We start from the raw sequence: 19,087 nt of genomic DNA on the forward strand, positions 1-19,087 counted from the left end.
TAGAAAATAAACTATTTGCAAACGTTTTGTTCCCCCAAAGTGGTAAACATTTCCCTTGAATCATATTTGAACTCTTAGTTGTTTAGCAAATCCATTTAGTTGTGGCGAATGCTAAGTTAAACCACAATGAAACTCATTCAAGAATCACTTTTACTTACCGAAGTGTGTATGAAAGAGATGTATTTGTTCCCCCTTTATTTACTCTCTATCCACAATGTGGAATGGCAGATGGATATTAAAATAATGTTATAGTGGCTGCAGTTGGAAATGGGAAATGACTGCAAATGGGCAAAAGGGATCTTTTGGGAGTGACAGAAAGGTTCTGAAATTAGACTGCAGTGCTGTATGCGCAACTCTACAAATTTACTAAAAGTCATTGACCTGTACACTTAAAATGGGTGAATTTTATGGCATGCAGATTATATTTCATTAAATCTGTTAAGGATATTATTGAAGTACATTTATTATGGATTTTAAATCTGCTAACTGTGATGGTAAAACCTATAGTCATTTATTTAGTAACAATTCATAGAGAAATTACTAGGAACAGGTAGGTTCCTAGACAAATGTTTCTCAAAATTTAATGTGTTTAAGAATTATCAGTGAATAGTAAATACAGATTCTAATTTGGGAGATCTGGGTCTGGGTCCATAATTCTACTAATTTAACAAACCTCAGGTGATGCCATAAGCTGGCAGAAAAATACATCCTGGTGTCACAGCTCTAGGACCTGGGAATATAGCAGGGAAAAGGAAGGCAATTCCTTGTTTCCATGGAGCTGGCTTCCTAGGCCAACAGCAAACAAGAAAACAAATAAAAGCTCAAGATAGTTTCTCATTTATATTACACATAACATTGAAAACAACCCTATGATTCAACATCCCTTCAAAATATTTATAATTGCTGTCTCACAGGTGTCAGGCATTGTGACAGGCAGAGGAGACACAGTTGTGAATAAACCACAGTTTTTGATCTTGTGGAATTTACAATCTAGTGCTAGATTCATTTCACCCTCAAAACAACCCTTAGAGGCATGTAATAGGATTCTCTTGATTTGACAGAAGCAGAGGCCACACAGCTCATATCAGTGCTTGGTCTCAAAACCAAGACTTCATCTCAATGCCATGTTAAACTATATTCTCTTTAATTTCATTGTTATATTTAAGAAATGAGAAATTTAGATTGCATTTACTATCACAGAATACTATGTTTGTTTGGGCTTTGGTGCCCTTGGTAAGTTGGGTTCTTTGTACAGTCTGTTAACATGGCTCTCTCCTCTTTCCGGGTCTCATGTTATGAAAGCACTCTTGTGCTTATACGGAAGATGGTTGCTTAGGGCCACATTTCTTTCTCTTCTTCGCGACCAGTTTCAGCAACCTTCCGAAAATCTATTTTTATTCTCTCCTGGCAATTTGAAGTTCATCTTCATTTATCATTTGCAGATGTACTTCTCATGCTACTTATTTCCTTTTTTTTCAGCTCACTAATGATGTAATTAAACAAATTAGAATCCAAAAATGACCCACTGAGGACAACTCCTCAGATGCAGTGCTCATTTAATGTTAATCATCCAGTTCTCCAATGGAAGGTCTCAGCTTAAGATCATACTGGGGTGCAAGAAAAATCCATTGCCATTTACACAAGGATGTAAATTCCTACATACATATGGGGGAAATATTTGAAATTCAACAACTTATTTGCATGAATATGAACAACGATGAAAATATAAAATGGGAAATTATATGCTAGTATATGTTTGAACATTTAATAATAGCCAACATTTAGTGAACATAAGTCTATAATTTATATTACTTGTATCTCTAGTTTAAAAAGTCATCTTCCAGTATAGCTCCATTTTCCACCCTAATCATCACCAGCACCACTATTTTGAAGGCCTGAAACTGAGAGCCAGTGAGGCAAGAGGATATCTCTGTAACTGTCTCTCCAAAGCTCATGTATTTTTCTAATACTATACCATCCCATTTTATATCACTTTAATTAATACTTTTAATTTTTGGTTGTCATCTTAACTGGCCTATTAATAAACTAATCATGCTACCCTTCTAATTTGGGATATGAAACTTCTCAGTACTCTTCCAAAAATACTCAATTTGGAGAATGTGAACGAGAGGATGTCTCCCCAAGGAACAGTTGACTCTACAAGAACCAGTAATTTGATCTGGCCTATTACAGAGAGATGTTAGTACTTACCTTGAAAAAAAGTTTTGTGAAACAAATTCCAGGTTTTAGTAAGCTGAAGGGGAATAAAAAAAAAGAATAATAAAAAAAAAAAGACTCAAGTATGTAAATGTTCTGTAGTATTTGAATAACTATGGTTTCAAGACAATTATTTTAAATACACAAATCTGGTTTTAATGGCCATGCTTAGAAGATGGGCAGAGTGCTAAATGTGTAAGTAATTATGAACTTGGCACAGTAGCTCTGTTTATTTTAAGCTCTCTTTTGCTGGTTTGGTTGAGGATGTTTACTTAACCAGACTCTATTAAACATGCTAAAAACATTATTGCAGAGTTTGTCTTTGTGAGCACTTTTAATTGACAAGCTACAGAAGCAATAAATCATCAGGCATAGTAGATGATGGCATGGGGCTAGAGCAGAAACAAAGAAGACAGGCAGGTATCTTTTTATCTTGAACCAAAAATAAATAAATAAAAAAGAAAACTCAGTTGAAATAAGTGTTTCTGAAAAGCAAAGGACTGATAGTACTGGAGACTGATGTCTTCTATTTACCAGACACCAGGCCCTGTGTAGGAAACTGCTGGAGGCAGAAGCTCTCCAGCATGCTTCCACCCACTGGAAGTAGATGATTAAGCCCTCTCTGCTGTCAGGAAAATCCCATGCTGGTAACTACTGTGTGAGATTCAGCCTCTAACTCCCTACTCAACTCACTTACTTTAAGAGTGTGAAAAATTCCTAACACCTTAACCATCCACAACGCTAAAGGCTAGGAAAGATGGAAACTCTTGGGTGTGTTTCACAGTGCCGGGACAAGGAGCTGAGAAATCATAGAAACTTTGGTCAATAATGACCCACGTGGAAACCTAGTTTTTTAGCTTTACTACACTTTCTTTTCCTTCCCCTCCTTCTCTCTCTCCTCCTTTCTCCTTTTCCTCTTTGTTACCATCTTCATCTTCTTTGTTGTCTCTATCTTTACTCGTCTATCTGGTGGTGGGCAGGGGGGAGGGCTTAATTTCATTTAAATAATTTCAGTGGTATTTCCTGATAAAGACCGTTTAGCTGTATAAAAACGTATTTAAAATACTTACTGAAAATAATTTGATCATTTTTATGCGCAATGTTACTGTGTCAGGTTCTCACAAATTAAGTTCACAGTAGAGAGGCGGTGGTTTTATTCTAAACATGGGAACTAAAGAATTTTTGCCATATCCTGCAATTATTTACCAAAATATTTTTTTAAAGTCAGTGAATAGGCAAGCAGGAAAAAAATGTTTATCTTGACTATTTACATAATTCTCAACCTGATAGAGATTTTAGGCCATGACTACCACAGAAATTATCTAATGTGTTCTTTTGAAGTTTGTTGACAAAAACCACTCCAGACATAAATCTATTTTATGTGGTGTGTGGTCTTGGAGGGAAAAAAATATGTCTTATTGAGCTGAAAAATGGGCATCCTAAAATAGCCCTACCAAGTTTATAGCAGGAATATATTGATAAATAAAATAATTAACATGGGAGAATGGTTATAGGCTACATCTTTTTTAAAAGGCAGCATATGGTATTAATTAACGAACAAAATGAACATTTTTTAAATTTCTTTTTATTGAAGTATAGTTGACACAATATTACGTTAGTTTCAGATGTATAGCATAATGATTTGATAAATCTACACATTATGCTATGCTCACCAGAAGTATGGCTACCATCTGTCACTATACAAAAAGTGCACATTTTAAAATGAAGTTTAAAATGAAATGAGTTTGGGGCGCCCGGGTGGCTCAGTTGGTTGAGCGTCCAACTTCGGCTCAGGTCATGATCTCACAGTCCGTGAGTTTGAGCCCCGCGTCGGGCTCTGTGCTGACAGCTCGGAGCCTGGAGCCTGTTTCAGATTCTGTGTCTCCCTCTCTCTCTGACCCTCCCCCGTTCATGCTCTGTCTCTCTCTGTCTCAAAAATAAACGTTAAAAAAAATTTTTTTTTAAATAAAATGAAATGAATTTTGGGAGGACCCAAATGCAATATATTATTACATAAAAATTTTCACATATATAGGGTCTCTCATGTACCACAAATACTGTTTATAATAGAGTTTAACATTTAAATATAAATTTTTATGTCAGTAACCACAGCACCACTTATTTATGAGAAATAAAGGAATGTCTAGATGCATATTAATCACTGGGTCTTATAGGATGCCATTTAGGAAACTGCTAGGCTCTTCAAATACCAGAATTAACGCCATTAATTTAGAAACAATTAAATATAGATTTCATTATGAGCAATGGAACTAAGAACTAGGGCTTCAGAGTCATACAAACCTTGGGGGAAGCTACTTAACCTCTTCTAACCCTAGGCCTTCATCTGTAAAAAGGTGATAATAATTTCATTGTACAAAATTTTCAAGACTACAGTTAACAATACTATATTGTGCATCTGAAAGTCGCTAACAGAGTTCGTCTTAAAAGTCCTCACCACACACACACAAGATTGTAACTATGTGCAGTGACAGATGTATTAACTGACCTTATTGTAGTAATCATTTCACAATATGTACACATATCAAATCATTATGTTTAAACCTTAAACTTATATAATGTTATATATCAATTATATCCCAATAAAGCTGGAAAAAAATATCAATACTTAAATGAGATAATTTATGTCATGGCCTATGTCCAGCACCTAAATGTACTCAACAAAAACTAATTTCTTTACCTCAGGAAGTAGGAGTACTCTTTCCAAAGATAAGAATCATGTTCCATCTATGTTTATAGCTGTCAAAATGCTTAACAGAGCATCTTACACAAGTAGATATTCAACAAAATCTGTAGGAAGAAGTAAGAAGAGAAGAAAGGTTCTAATCCCAAACCAACTCCTGATTTAGGACGAGAGACAAAACTTACATAAGTAAATATTTATGTTTGAAATTTACATACAAAAATAAATACCACCCTAAAGGCACATACCACTACTAAATTACTGGAGTCAGAAAAGGAGTTTGTCTTGCTGCTCAAAAGGCATTTGAATAAAAGGATTCTTTGGCTCTTCATAGTGTTCATAAAAAAAAAAAAGGAATGAATACAGGAAGGCAGGCTCACTAGGAGGCCCTTAAAATAACCTGGGTGCACAGGGCATGGACCAGACTGACGCTGTGGGAATGCAGAACACAGGAATTAAAAAAAATGAGTAGGAATCAGCAGAATTTAGACCATCCTGGAGATGGTAAGTAAATGGGAATGGGCAGGGAATGCCCAGGGTTTCTGCCTAGAAATGATACAAAGGGAAAGCAGAATAGACAGGCTAAGGGGAGACCATGAATTCTTTCCTTTTTATTTTTTTAAGCATGTTTAGATTTAGGTGATGGCAGGACATCTAAATAAAGATGTTCCATAAACAGAAAGAAATCTTGACTGAGAAGAATATAAAAGGTCAGGGCAGAAGAGGAAGATCTGGAAATTGTCTGCATAGAGGTGGGTGGTAAATAAAATTGAGTGCTCAAGCATCCTGACTTGCTTAGAGGACATGAGCTGCAAAACACAGGAGATTATAAAAAACCTTTCTTAATTTAATTACATTAATTTTTCCAAGTATTTCTGGATTCTCCCTGGGGGTTAATATATTACCAAATTTTACATGCCACTGAGAGCTAAAAGACACTTGAGAGATTTCTGATTCCATTTCTTCATTGTACAGAAAGGCAGAAGCCCAGAGGTGTGAAGAGACATGCTCAAGGTAAGTGAGCAAATAAGTTTCCATTTGTTCATTCATTCAGTAAGTACAAGTATGCAGATATAGAGGACTGCAAATATGGGATGATTTAAAATTTTATCTTGATGTGTTCCTATTTACAAATTGTCAATCCTTTATGATTGTAATATAGTCATACTTGTGCTAAGTTAAAGTATGTAAGTGTAAAGTATACTTTAAATGACTGACCCAAAGGCATATAAACTACCATAACTGGGAAACCAAAGGTTTTCTCCAAACATTAATATGTCTTTCAAAAAACAATAGGCTAATGGTACTGAAACATAATCACATTTAGAAACACTTTCCCATTCTAGTTGGAGTAAGTCAGAAAAACCCATAGGTAATGTAAGATGCTTTCTAAACTTCTATTTGAGGACATATGAGATCCCCATTTTTTAAATGGGAATCCATTTAATTAATTAATTAATTAATTAATTCCCAGCTATATTATATGCTTAATTTGAAACGTATAAAGTAGCACTTAAAACTAGAGAAAAAAAAGTAAACATTCCAAGTCACTTTTTATATAATGTATAAAAAACCAAAGGGGAAAAAATGAATAAATATAGCAGAAACCCAGCATGGCTATAATCTAAGCTTTCAGTTGCTTAATTAGAAAATCACTCAATTAATTTCTTGGTAGTTACCCTAACTTCATGCCCCTTTCTCAACTGACAATAGCCAGAATGAAAAAACAAACAAACAAACAAAAAAGGTGGCAGTGGGGGCAAAGAATTCATTAAACTCTAAGTTTACATTTGATTGTTTTTCGGTAATAGACAATGAAGTGGTTATAAAGCCTATGACTGAATATGACCAATGAGAGAAAACTGATTAGCTCGGTAGCAAGTGTAGTCTATTTTTATCTCTTTGGAAAATTCTTTCACAGAATGTTTCCTTGCAACTTACACATACATATTAGTTCATATTCTAGCCCTAAAGATCTTTCAAAGCAATTGAAATAGTTCCTGTGCCCTAGTAATCTTTTTAATATTTGAAGAAAGTTACCAAATTCCCTGAGTTTCTTTGTACCCTGGTCATTCCTCTAATGAGTTATCCTAAGCATCTTGCTCTATTGTTTTTTCTCCACAGAATCTGCTCCTGTTCACTTTGGACTTTCTTTAACATGGCACAGCATCATAGAGTAGACAGGAAGCCATTTCAGGAGATCTTTATTTGAATCTCTGCTTGTTCACAAGCAGTCTGTTTGACCTTATACAATTTATTTAGCCTCTTGAGCCTCAGTTTTCTTATCTGTCAGATTTGAAATAAGAATAATAATCTCAGAGTCCTGTTGTGATGACAAGATGAGATCATACATGGTCCAATGTCTGGCCTACCTCTCATCAAAACCACACCTCTAATAGGCGTCAGATCTTTTTAGGTAAAAAGAGGAGTCCCATCACCTCTTAGACTTATATATCATATATTAGCTGGAAACCCAGGAGAATTGAAAGTGTACTTAAATACTTGCATGTTTCACATGTGTGAAACCCCTTCAAATATCAAAAAAGTACGAGCTCCTTCTTTTCTGAAAAGATTTCCTTCTGTAAGACAATGGTAGTAGCTCTTAGATAAATTTGATATTTCTTATATAATAACCCTCATTCCATATCTTCTAGCTTCCTTGTTCTCGTATCCCAAATATAGTCATTTCAGCTTATTGCTCTGAACGATGGCAATGATGCATTTCAACACACACACACACACACACACACACACACACACACACACACGGTTTGATATAGAAGTACTGCTGAAACTATGCCTAAATTTCACTGTGTCCCATGAGCCCCAGTAATTGAGCCTGTTAAGCATCTGCCTGTAAGAAGGTGCCACATTTTTTTTTCATAGGGCAAATAAGAAAACATTCTTTCAGCTACACTCATATTTCTGGTAACATCTGTACAATGTCTTCATGTCACAGACCAGAATTAAATATTCTTTCCCTAATGCAGAGTGCACAGCCCAGTCTTTATTTCAAAATCCTCAAGTCTCATTCTCTATTAAGCATATTCCAATCATCTACCAACATAATAGATCATTTCTTTTTTGTACTCCCATTTTCTATTTCATTGACTTCTATGAGAGCATCTATACAACTTAAAAACTCTAATTTGTTTATCTAGCTCTTTAGACCATGAGCTTTCTGAGGGCAGAGAAAATGTCCTAGTCATCCCAAAGGCCTAGAACAGTATCTAGCTCAACATATTTTCCCCTCTCCAGTGAATCTCTTTGGTTCTTATGGCAAAATTATGTGATGGAAAGACTGGTACTAGAATTTAGGAGGCTTGGGTTTCAGTCCTTGTTCTGTTTCTTAATTAGCTATTAATCAATGTCTTTAAGAAAGGTAATTAACTTCTAGAGGCATCTAAAATAAGACGGCTGGGCTAAGTCATCTTTAACATTTTCCTTGCATTGAAAATTCTGACTCTCAGAACTCAAGTATTGATGTAATTTATAATGTGTGAGAATAATAAACAATCTTTGAGAGTACATAAGTACACCATTCTAACCAAGATAAAATGAGATTAGGTCACAAGTATATCACTGAACATGAAGTTACCATATAGAAGAACACAAAATAAACTCTGGTTAAAGTCTTCTCTCAAATTTTAAGTACAGATTCGGACTATTTGGGTATAATTTAGTATGCTTGATGGCAATGGCATTCATTAGGAGTCCCCAAGAGTGAGTGTCCTTACAGATTCATTTAAATTGCTCTCAGTATATCCCCTGTGAAGAGAGAATCTGGCTCTGTGTGTCCATGGGTTATGTGTGGGTGCACCATGTCTGAATCACTGGCACCAGTGTCTACCGCCAAACAGAAATCCCTAGACCTCAAACTATTAAGTGTTGAGCAAGATATTTAGCAACACTGGGAATTCTGAAAGTACATATTATTTTGGCTTAGGATACCTAGGGGAAAGAACAGGTTTTTTATTATTAAACTGAACCTTGAACATCATTATCTTTCACATGGAAACTAGACACAGTTAATGAGGAAAAAGCAAACACTCACTTTCCAAGGATACATTTTCAGATTGAGATAATACGTCAACCTTCTGTTTCTGTCAGTTGGCTCAAGTGTTTGTAGAACAATATTACTGAGCGCTCCAATAGGGTCAACATTCTAGCATTAGGTCTTACTCCTTATTCTCAGTGATAAATGAAACAACTCTGTAAATATATAAGAATGTTTTGCATAGAGAGGTAAATTTTTATGCGTTTGTCATCAATAATATCTAAAAGAATCTTTAAAATTTGGTTAAGTCACGCTGATACGGAATAGAAAAAGACGTACAAAGACATACAAACTGACAGGGTTTCCTTAATATTTATGAGTTTAACAGTAATACTCCTCAGTCTCAGATTCCAGCATTATTCTTGTTACTTTACAACATTTATGAAAGTGAAAAATCATTTAGCCTGACCATGCACATAGAACAGTGATTTGTAGAGCAGATGATGGCTATTAATTTATCATGGAAGATAAATTATGCTTCTACTCTCTTTCTGAGGGGCAGAGCACTCCTGAGACTAAATAACAAACCAAAACCCTGGTGAGTGAACCATAAAGGGGAAATCCAGCATGTCAAAGGGAGATTTACATCAAATTAACATATCTTGAGATGTTATTCTTCTTCCCTGCAGGGGTATTTCTGTCTAGACACCTAGGACTGGTCATTAGAATCAATGTACTTTCCCCTGAACAGAACTGACAGTACATACTAATTTGCAACCTCTAACTTTGCTTTTTCTACAGCAGTGCTCTCCCTGTACATGCTCTCCATAATGAGTTGCATCATATCCCCTGTCATATCAGAATCTTGTTTCTCACAGACAGAAAGCTTCAGGAAGCAATTTACTGTCTTCTTCATTGGATTATCCATTTTGATGAATTCTGGTCTCATCAGAATCTCACTACTCAGTGGATATTTTTCATTTAAATTTTGTTTCCAAAATCAGGAGTATTTGGACACAATGGGAAGGAGAAAAAAATGAAAATGAAGAAAAAAAACGTACATTCTTATCCTTATTTTTATCCTTTGGAGATGTCCCTGGGTCCTTAGCATTCCTTCAAACCATATAATTCTTTACCTTATATAAGTTATGTATTATAATATCTTACTTCTTTCACAATAGATTATGAAGGATAATTGAATATGACTCTCTTTAATAGGCAAATGTCATTAAAATAAAAATCAGTGTAATAAGAATTCACTTGGAAATTTGAAGTTATAAAAAACTAAGAATCCAAATGTCTCTATAAAAATTAAATTGAATATTTTAGTTATAAAAATATGTGATACTATCAATCTTTACTACAAACAATACAATATTTTAATTTGTAATTTGATCCTGACTGTAACTACTTTGAGGAAGCAGGTTGAAATAGTGATACAAATATGTGATCAGCTAAAATTTTGGCTGACTTTGGCAAAGCACCTGGGTTTCTTAAATATATACTATGGACCTCCTATAGTTGATTCTTTCTCAAATTCTACTTATGTTCATACAATAGGCAATCTATATGCATATCAATGTCTGAGGACAAGCATCAATCAGAAATCAATACACTTTCAGTTAACTTTTATTGAGCATGTAGTCAAAATCCTACCAGGTGTTAGCAAGAGTAATCAGATATAATTTCTGTTTTCAAGTTCAGAATCTTTCAAAAAACAGATATGTAATCACACAGCATGTGATTGCATGTTCTAAGGCAGCACTGTCCAATAAAAATCAACTGCAAACCATAAATGAGAATCCATATATATAATATTAAAGTTTCTAGAGGACCACATTTCAAAAGTAAAAATTAAACAAGTGATATTAATTTTAAGAATATGTTTTACTTAGCCTAATATATCTAAAATATTACCATTTCACAAGTATATACATGTTTTGATGGTATGTTTTGTATATTTTTGTACTAAGCCTTGGAGTGACATGTGGATTTTACACTTGCAACACATCTCAATTTGTACTAGCCACACTTCAACTGTACATATAGCTAGTAGCTATCATATTGGACAATACAGGAAAGAGCATACAAGTTCTGAGGGAACATGGAGGAAAAAAAAATAATTCTTCCTGGGGTATCAGGAAAATTGAACAATAGAGCTGACATTTACATTTCGCCTGTAAAGATAAATAGGATTTTATTAGGCAAAGTGAGAATAGTTTGTAGTCAGATTGTGAAGCTCTATACAAAGTTTGGATTTTGTCTTTAAGGTATGGTATACTCCAAGGCAAGGAGTAACAATCAGAGTTTCATTTTCAAAGCATAAATATTGACAGAATGGAAGATGCATTGGAAAATGGGAAGAGTAGAACCAAATGGCCTCAAGTATGTGATTGTTGCAAAGAACATGAGACATGGATTTAAATATGATCTATATGCTTAAGTGTCCCAAATTTAACTTCTTCAACCCAGTGTCCCTCTTAAGCTCCAGACCTGATAATTTCATGCTTGACCTCTCCATTCAGATACATAATAATCAAGTCTCACGTAAAATAACAAAAACTCAGCTCCTACTCTTCCACGAAGATGTGCTCTACACACAGTCTTCCCCATTTCATTTGATGCCCCTCTTTCCTTCTGATCATCAGCCTGTTAGATTGAAAGCTTTAAAGTCATCTCTCATTCCTCTTTTTCTTGTTCTCTCTCATACCAATCTCTCAGGAAATCCTGTTGATTACCATCAAAACATATCTACAATCTAACACTTCTCTCTAATTCTACTGCTACCACCCTCTTCTGAACCATCATTCCTCACTGAATTGTTTTAATAGCTCCTACCTGGTCTCCTTGCTATTACCCTTGTCCCTGAGAGTATATTTTCAGCACAAAAAAAGACTGGTGTTTCTGAAATTTAAATCCACTTTTCTCTTGAAACTCTTCAAGGGCTCCACATATTACTCAGAGGCAAAGTACCTATATAACAGATTAGATTGTTCCCAATTCTCGTTAGCTCTCTATAATAGAATTATGCATTCATGCTCTTTGCCATGTGAATTTTAAGCATCTTTCACAAGAGTAGACAGAATTTACATCCCTGTCCCACTGACTTTGGGCTTGAACAAATGACTTTCTTTGGCCAATGAAATATGTAAAGGAGATCATGTTTCAGTTCTAAGCCAAAGCTTTGAGAGACATCTTATATTTTCACTCACTCCTCTTGCTGTATGCTATTCACTATGAGAAAAGAGTAGCCCAGATAGCTACGACCCAGAATGGGGATATACAGGGGACAGTTTTGATCCCAGCTTGCAACCTGAACCCAAGCCCAAACAATCCAAGCCAAGCTTAGCAGAGTCAAAACTGACCTGCTGACCCAAGTGAGAAATAAATGCTGTTGAAGATAATGAGCTTTGCCATTGTTTGTTATGCATGATTATTATGTTGATAGCTGTCTAACAGACTTTGCGATGGCCTATAACACCCTTCATGATCTGCACACCTCCTTTCCTCCCTTCAACTCTCTTCCCTCTTTCTGGGAACTTTCTGGGGTTATACAAATGTTCCATACAGGGTTATATGTTTTATGATTGCTTATTTTTTTAAGTTTATTTGTTTATTTGGAAAGAGAGAGAGAGAGACAGCACAAGCAGGGGATGGGCAGAGAGAAGGAGAAACAGAATTTTAAGCAGGCTCTGCCCCATCAGTGCAGACCCCAGTGTGGGGCTCAAACTCATGAACTGTGAGATCATGATCTAAGCTGAGATCAAGTTGAATGTTCAACCAACAGAGCCACCCAGGTGCCCTTGTTTTATGAGTGTTTATAAACAGAGATAAAATTAATTAATTTTTACATTTAAGATATGTATATATCGCTGTATATAAACTTACTACAAAAAGGAAATCAATAAATATTGAAAATATTGAAATCTACTTAGTAGGTTTGCTTTTTAAAGTGCTATAAGTTATCAATTCTGAAACTATCTTTTTAATATTTGAGTCATAAGCAAACCAGTAAAGATGTTGTGAATAATGAAAAACAAGTTTCTCCTTTTGAAGAAGACATATATATTTGTGTATGTGTACATGTGTATATATATTTCAATGTGTATTTCCTAAGAACACAGACATTTTTAAATTTTTTTTTTTTTCAACGTTTTTTATTTATTTTTCGGACAGAGAGAGACAGAGCATGAACGGGGGAGGGGCAGAGAGAGAGGGAGACACAGAATCGGTAACAGGCTCCAGGCTCCGAGCCATCAGCCCAGAGCCTGACGCGGGGCTCGAACTCACGGACCGCGAGATCGTGACCTGGCTGAAGTCGGACGCTTAACCGACTGCACCACCCAGGCGCCCCAGAACACAGACATTTTTAAAGATAATTGCACTACATTAGCAAAACCAGGATATTTAATATTGGTACTGTACTGTTATCTAATCTAGACTTCCTACTCATATTTCATCAGTTGTCCCAATAAGGTCCTTTATAGCTTTATATATATATATGTATGTATGTATGTATATATATATATATGTATATATATGTATATATATATATACATATATGTGTATATATGTATATATATATATACATATATATACATATATATATACAGAGAGAGAGAGAGAGAAGGAAGATTAGATGGAAAGTACCCTCTAGTATAAAAGAATTGGGAGACAGAAATGTTAACTTATGTTTTATAAACACACATACACACACACACATTATACAGACAGACATAGATGTAGATACAGAAATAAAAATGTAAGATATCAAATGGATAGCTATTGAATCCATGAGACAGACATAGATGTAGATACAGAAATAAAAATATGAAGATATCATAGGGATATCTATTGAATCCCTGAACCAATCTGATATAAATAAATAAATGAAAAAATAAAGAAACGAAGAAGGCAGAAGTCTTCCTTAAAGGAGAATCCCAGTCAATAAATATAGATGTAATAATGGATTTAGAAAATCATCAATGGATATAAAAGTAGTAATTTAAAGTGTGATGAGGAAAAGATATTTACATATTCTCAAATTATTTCCTTACATATACTTACTAAATACAAACTGAAAATGTGGCCTTTATAGCAGAGAAACCTGCTGGATTACTATCAGGAAGTCAAAGCTAACATCACCAACACTGGAAAAAGCCAACATCTTTGACACTTGATATAAAGTACTGAGAAAGACTGAATATCATTTTAGTACTTTTCCTATAAAAAAATGCATAATCTTATTCAATTCAAGAACAAAGCAAATCCAAATCAAATGCCAATAGCCTGAACTCTCCAAAAATGTCAAGATCAAGGGTCAAGAAACACAGGACACTGACACACACAAGAAACACAAGAAACTTGACATTAAATTCAATACATGGATAGAGAATAAACTGAGCATTGCTGGAGGGATGTGGGTGAGGGAGGATGGGTTAAATGGGCAATGGGTATTAAAGAGGGCACTTGTGATGAACACTGAGTGTTATATGTAAGTGATGAATCACTAAATTCTACTCCTGAAACTAATATTACACTATTATGTTAACTATCTAGAATTTAAATAAAAACTTGAAACATAGCAACTAAATAAATTAATAAATTAATTAAACACATCGTCCTGGATTGAATTCTGGACAAGAAAAAGAAAAGGTATAAAGGACATTATCAGGATAACTGATGAAATCTGAGTAGGAAGTCTAGATTAGATAACAGTACAGTACCAGTATTAAATATCCTGGTTTTGATAACTGTAATGCAATTATGCTTAAAAATGTCTGTATTCTTAGGAAATATACATTGAAATATTTAGAAGTTAAAGGGCACAATGTCTTTAATGTCCTCCCAAAGTTCAGGGGGAAAAAATCTGTATATATTTGTATATTTGTTGGTAAATAGGTAGGTAGGCAAGTATAAAGAAAGAAAGAAAAAAAGGGAGAGATGGCGGGAAGGAAGAAGGAAGGAAGAAGGAAAGAATGAACAAATGAGCAAATGGGGCAAAATGTAATCAATTGGTATATCTTGGTAAAAGATATGGGAGTGTTCTTTGTACTACTGCAACTCTTCTATAAGTCTCAAACGAGCAGTTTTCAAATGCTCACACTGCTCTTAACATACTCAACTTACCCTATCCTACTTTTCCTTCTTCCATAACACTGACTACCACCCTTCAACATGCTATACATTTATTATTTATCTATATGACCTTCCTAGAACAACTAAAATGCAAATCTATGAGGGCAAGGATCTGTATCTTTTTTGGTTCACTGATATAGTCTAGGGTCCTAGGAAGTGCTTGGCACAAAGTAGGTGCTCAATAAATCTTTGTTGACTGACGAGAGAGATAATCAGGGTGAACTGGGAAAGTAGTGATGATAATAGAAATTAATTACTGCATTGACAATAGCTAACATAATAATAAATATTTATTGAGCATTTACTATCTTATTTCTATGTATATTACCCATAGTAATTCCAAGTGCTTTACACATATTACTTATTTAATCTGCCAAAATTTCTGAGATAGGTACTATCATTATATTCACTTTATAAAATGAGAAACCTGAAGCACAGAGAGTAGTAGCTTTTCCAAGGTCACCCAGCGATAAAGTGATGGGACAGAAAGAGAAAGCCAGATATACCGACTCCTACAGTCCTCTGTTGTGCCTTTTGAGCCAAAGGGAGAGGCAGTGTCCAATAGCACAGAGGCAAACCATTCAGGATCAGACACACCTGGGGTGAGTACTGAGTCTATTAGACATTAGCTGTGCAACTTGAGGACAGTAACTTAATTACTCCGTCACCAAATTTCTTAATTTAAAAAGATGCACATGATATTTACCACATAGAAATGTGAGGCTTAAGAGATATAAAGTGCCTGAAAGTGATTAGAAAATCATAATCATTATTAGTTGTACCCTCCCTCCTTAAAGTGAGTGATGAATTTTTGTTGTTTGTTTCTCAGGTTGGCTTACTAGATGGTGATATTGTCGAATAAGCTAGAGAACAGTTGTTAATCATGGTCAATTCCCATTTTAGGTATTAGCCACTGTTTGGTCTCTGGCATTAATAGATAACACTTTCTCCTTTTTTCTTGGACTCAGTATTCCATGTATATCGCCCCTTTATGTGTCAGCAAACTAACCTTCTTAGGATGATCTACATTGGCACCAAAATATGCAGGTGCAGCATAAATGGAACAGAATTTCTCCTGTTCTCTTCTTGAAAAGAGGATGATCTTGGGACCTCTAGAGAGCCTATATGAGTGGGGAATAAAAACAAAGTGATACTTCTTCCCTGAAGTGAGCTGTAAATAGAAAAGAGTGGGAGGAATTGGTATGTGTAATGAATTGCTATAATTTTATGAAATATTTTTAACATTAGTGCTGCTCAGTGTGACAACGAAAATGTCAGTAACGATCATTGTTCTACTTACTGTGTCAACACAGACTCACTTCTTGGTGATGTTTTTGTACTATTATTTGCATATATGACTTAAATTAATGACCTATTTAGTATTACTATATATTTCAATCCGGAGTGTAGGCAGAGGGTTTTGGTACTTCATAAATCCCTTATTAATAAAACAAAACAACCCCAAACTTCTGATATTCTCAAAGAAAAATGTGTCAGAAGAACAAGACCCTGAATCAGTAGTTTCCCTTGAAATGCTGGGGCCCAAAGATGACAGTACAGGTGAGCACACTGTTTGGAGACTGATGCCTGCACAAAATTTACTCACATGGGGATATACTTTGCCTATTCCACAATATAAATGAGTCCTATTTCTCTACCTTTACATCAAATCATGTAACCAGATACACCTTAGCTTGCAATCAACATATTTTCACTCTTACATGGCACTTGCATTAGGCAAACAGCATTTGAATGTAGTCCATGTTGTAATATTTATTGACTTTTTAAATTTGTACAAAGAACTTTCTACAGTTATTCATATATAATAGCTCAATAAGTCTAGTGATATTAGGTATAACTCTTTGCATATTTACCCTGGAGGATGAGTAGATATTACATGAAATTTATCCTTTAAATAATTTTCTTTGAGTGAAACAAGCCTCCCTTCTTTCAATTTGTTTTAACGTGGATACATCCACAAAGTTTAGAAGTAGCTAAATATCTGATTTTTTAAAAAATTAATGTTTATTTATCTTTGAGAGAGAGAGAGAGAGTATGAGCAGGTAGGGGGCAGAGAGAGAGGGAGACACAGAATCTGAAGCAGGCTCCAGGCTTTGAGCTGGCAGCACAGAGCCCGACATGGGGCTCGAACCCATGAACTGTGAGATCATGACCTAAGCTGAAGATGGACACTTAACCAACTGAATCACCCAGGTGCCCCAAAATACGTGCTTTTAAAAGTCAGTCTTTAAGAATGAATCTAACCATCAGGAATTGTTAAAATTTTTTAAATAAAAAAAAATGCATTTGATTAATCAGTGTTGAGATACCTGGGTGGCTCAGTTGGTTAAGCATCTGACTCCTGGTTTCGGCTCACTCATGATCTTGCAGTTTTGAGAGTTCAAGCCCTGCATTGGGCTCTGCGTTGACAGTGCAGAGCCTGCTTGGGATTCTCTCCCTCTCCCGCTCTCTCTGCCCCACCCCTGCTCATGCTCTCTCTATATCCCAAAATAAATAATTAAACATAAAAAAAAAAAAAAAAAGATGAATCAGTGTTTTGGTTAAAAGCACAAAATTAAAGGAGGGTGGCAAAAGTGTCTTATCCAAATCCAAGCAAAGTTGATACAGAACTAAAATGACTTGAGTTCTTAGGGGAATCATATGGGATATTAGATACTGTTTAAAAGATACCAGTTTTTCAAAAGTGATTTTTAAAGCCATTCTACTAGATAAACTATCTGTATTACTTCTTGTTAGTATCCACATTTCATGGTTCTACAGCTAGTTACACATTCGGAGCATCTGCTAAAGCTCAAATTCTGCTCTAGCTTCCTGTAGAGGAGTTAAGGATTATTTGCTTTTATATGGTTCATTTATGTCTGTGGTATGTGATAAAGGTGGTGATTTCTTGACACAGAAATATAGATGGGTTTTCCCCATTAAAAGCTCTATGGGGGGGAGGGGAGGAAACCCTTATAAATCACTGTGTGGTCTTGTAAATCATGCAGTGTTGTGAGATATTTTCCTCCCAGGTTTGAATCAGAATAACAAGCACACATGAAATTGTCAAGAGCATCCAAAAAGAAAGCAGTATCACCCAAAACAAACAAAACAAAGTCTAATATTATTTTAAGCAAAAATCCTGAAAAATTGCTTGACCCAAATAAAATATTTCCAAGAGTGCTACCAAGAATATGAAAATATTAATAGGTATATATGTATTCCTATTTTAAAACAGGAAATTATAGAAAGATACTAAAGCTACGGTAATAGCAGTAACAACAGAATAAATTCTATTTATTGAGCACTAACTGCCTGACATTTTGCTAATGGCTTTCCCCTGATTTACTGTTTAATCCCTGCAATCACACCATGAAGTTAGCATCATGTTACAGATAAGAAACGTTTTGACTACTATCTGCATATTTACTAGAATATCCTGTAAATGTACCATGATAATTTTATTTCAAGTTATATCTCATTTAGGGAAATTATTTGACACTATGTAACTGTGTAACTTCTCTTCTCACTTTTCATGGTCATACTTCTAATTAGGGACAGAGAAATTCTTCATATGTGCATTTCTCAAATAAAAAAAAAATACTTATGCTTCTAGATTTGCAGTAACTCTTTCCTACCATCTGTTTCCTAAATAATGATTACCAACAGTAGACATCAATTGAGCACTAACTGTTCATGAAGTACAGATATAGAAAAGAGATTAACAATGAGAGAAAGTATTCTCCCCAAACTGATATACAAATAAACAAATACATACAACACACAATATTTTTAACCTTATGATACTAGGCACAATATCTTCCAAGGAATATCCATACCCTAAAAGAGTTCAGCTTTTACAGATATTGAGTTTTATTTATTATGAGGGGAAAGCTTTTATCAACAGAAGATTCTGGCTTATTTTAATAACATAGATATCTTAGTACTATAAATATAGATCTGTATTTATAAGGTGACATTTATTCATTTCATATTTTCTTAAAGTGACTGAAGTGGGTTACTCCTTTAAATAC

At 34.9% G+C, this 19,087-nt stretch overlaps 1 protein-coding gene and 1 long non-coding RNA gene across 3 annotated transcripts in view; both read right to left on the reverse strand.

Moving 5' to 3' along the window:
• Positions 1-19,087, reverse strand: part of ANGPT1 (angiopoietin 1) — a 242,241-nt gene that overhangs the window by 184,972 nt on the left and 38,182 nt on the right. The gene's annotated exons all lie outside the window — the stretch shown is intronic.
• LOC132664406 (uncharacterized) lies at positions 649-9,127 on the reverse strand. Its single transcript, XR_009603659.2, has 4 exons — positions 8,973-9,127; positions 4,916-5,025; positions 2,212-2,254; positions 649-786 (listed from the first exon to the last, which is right to left on the reverse strand). It is a non-coding gene; the product is annotated as an uncharacterized LOC132664406 (long non-coding RNA).

This window comes from Panthera onca, chromosome F2 (genome assembly GCF_046562875.1).
Source record: "Panthera onca isolate mPanOnc1 chromosome F2, mPanOnc1 haplotype 2, whole genome shotgun sequence".
Taxonomy (NCBI): domain Eukaryota; kingdom Metazoa; phylum Chordata; class Mammalia; order Carnivora; family Felidae; genus Panthera; species Panthera onca.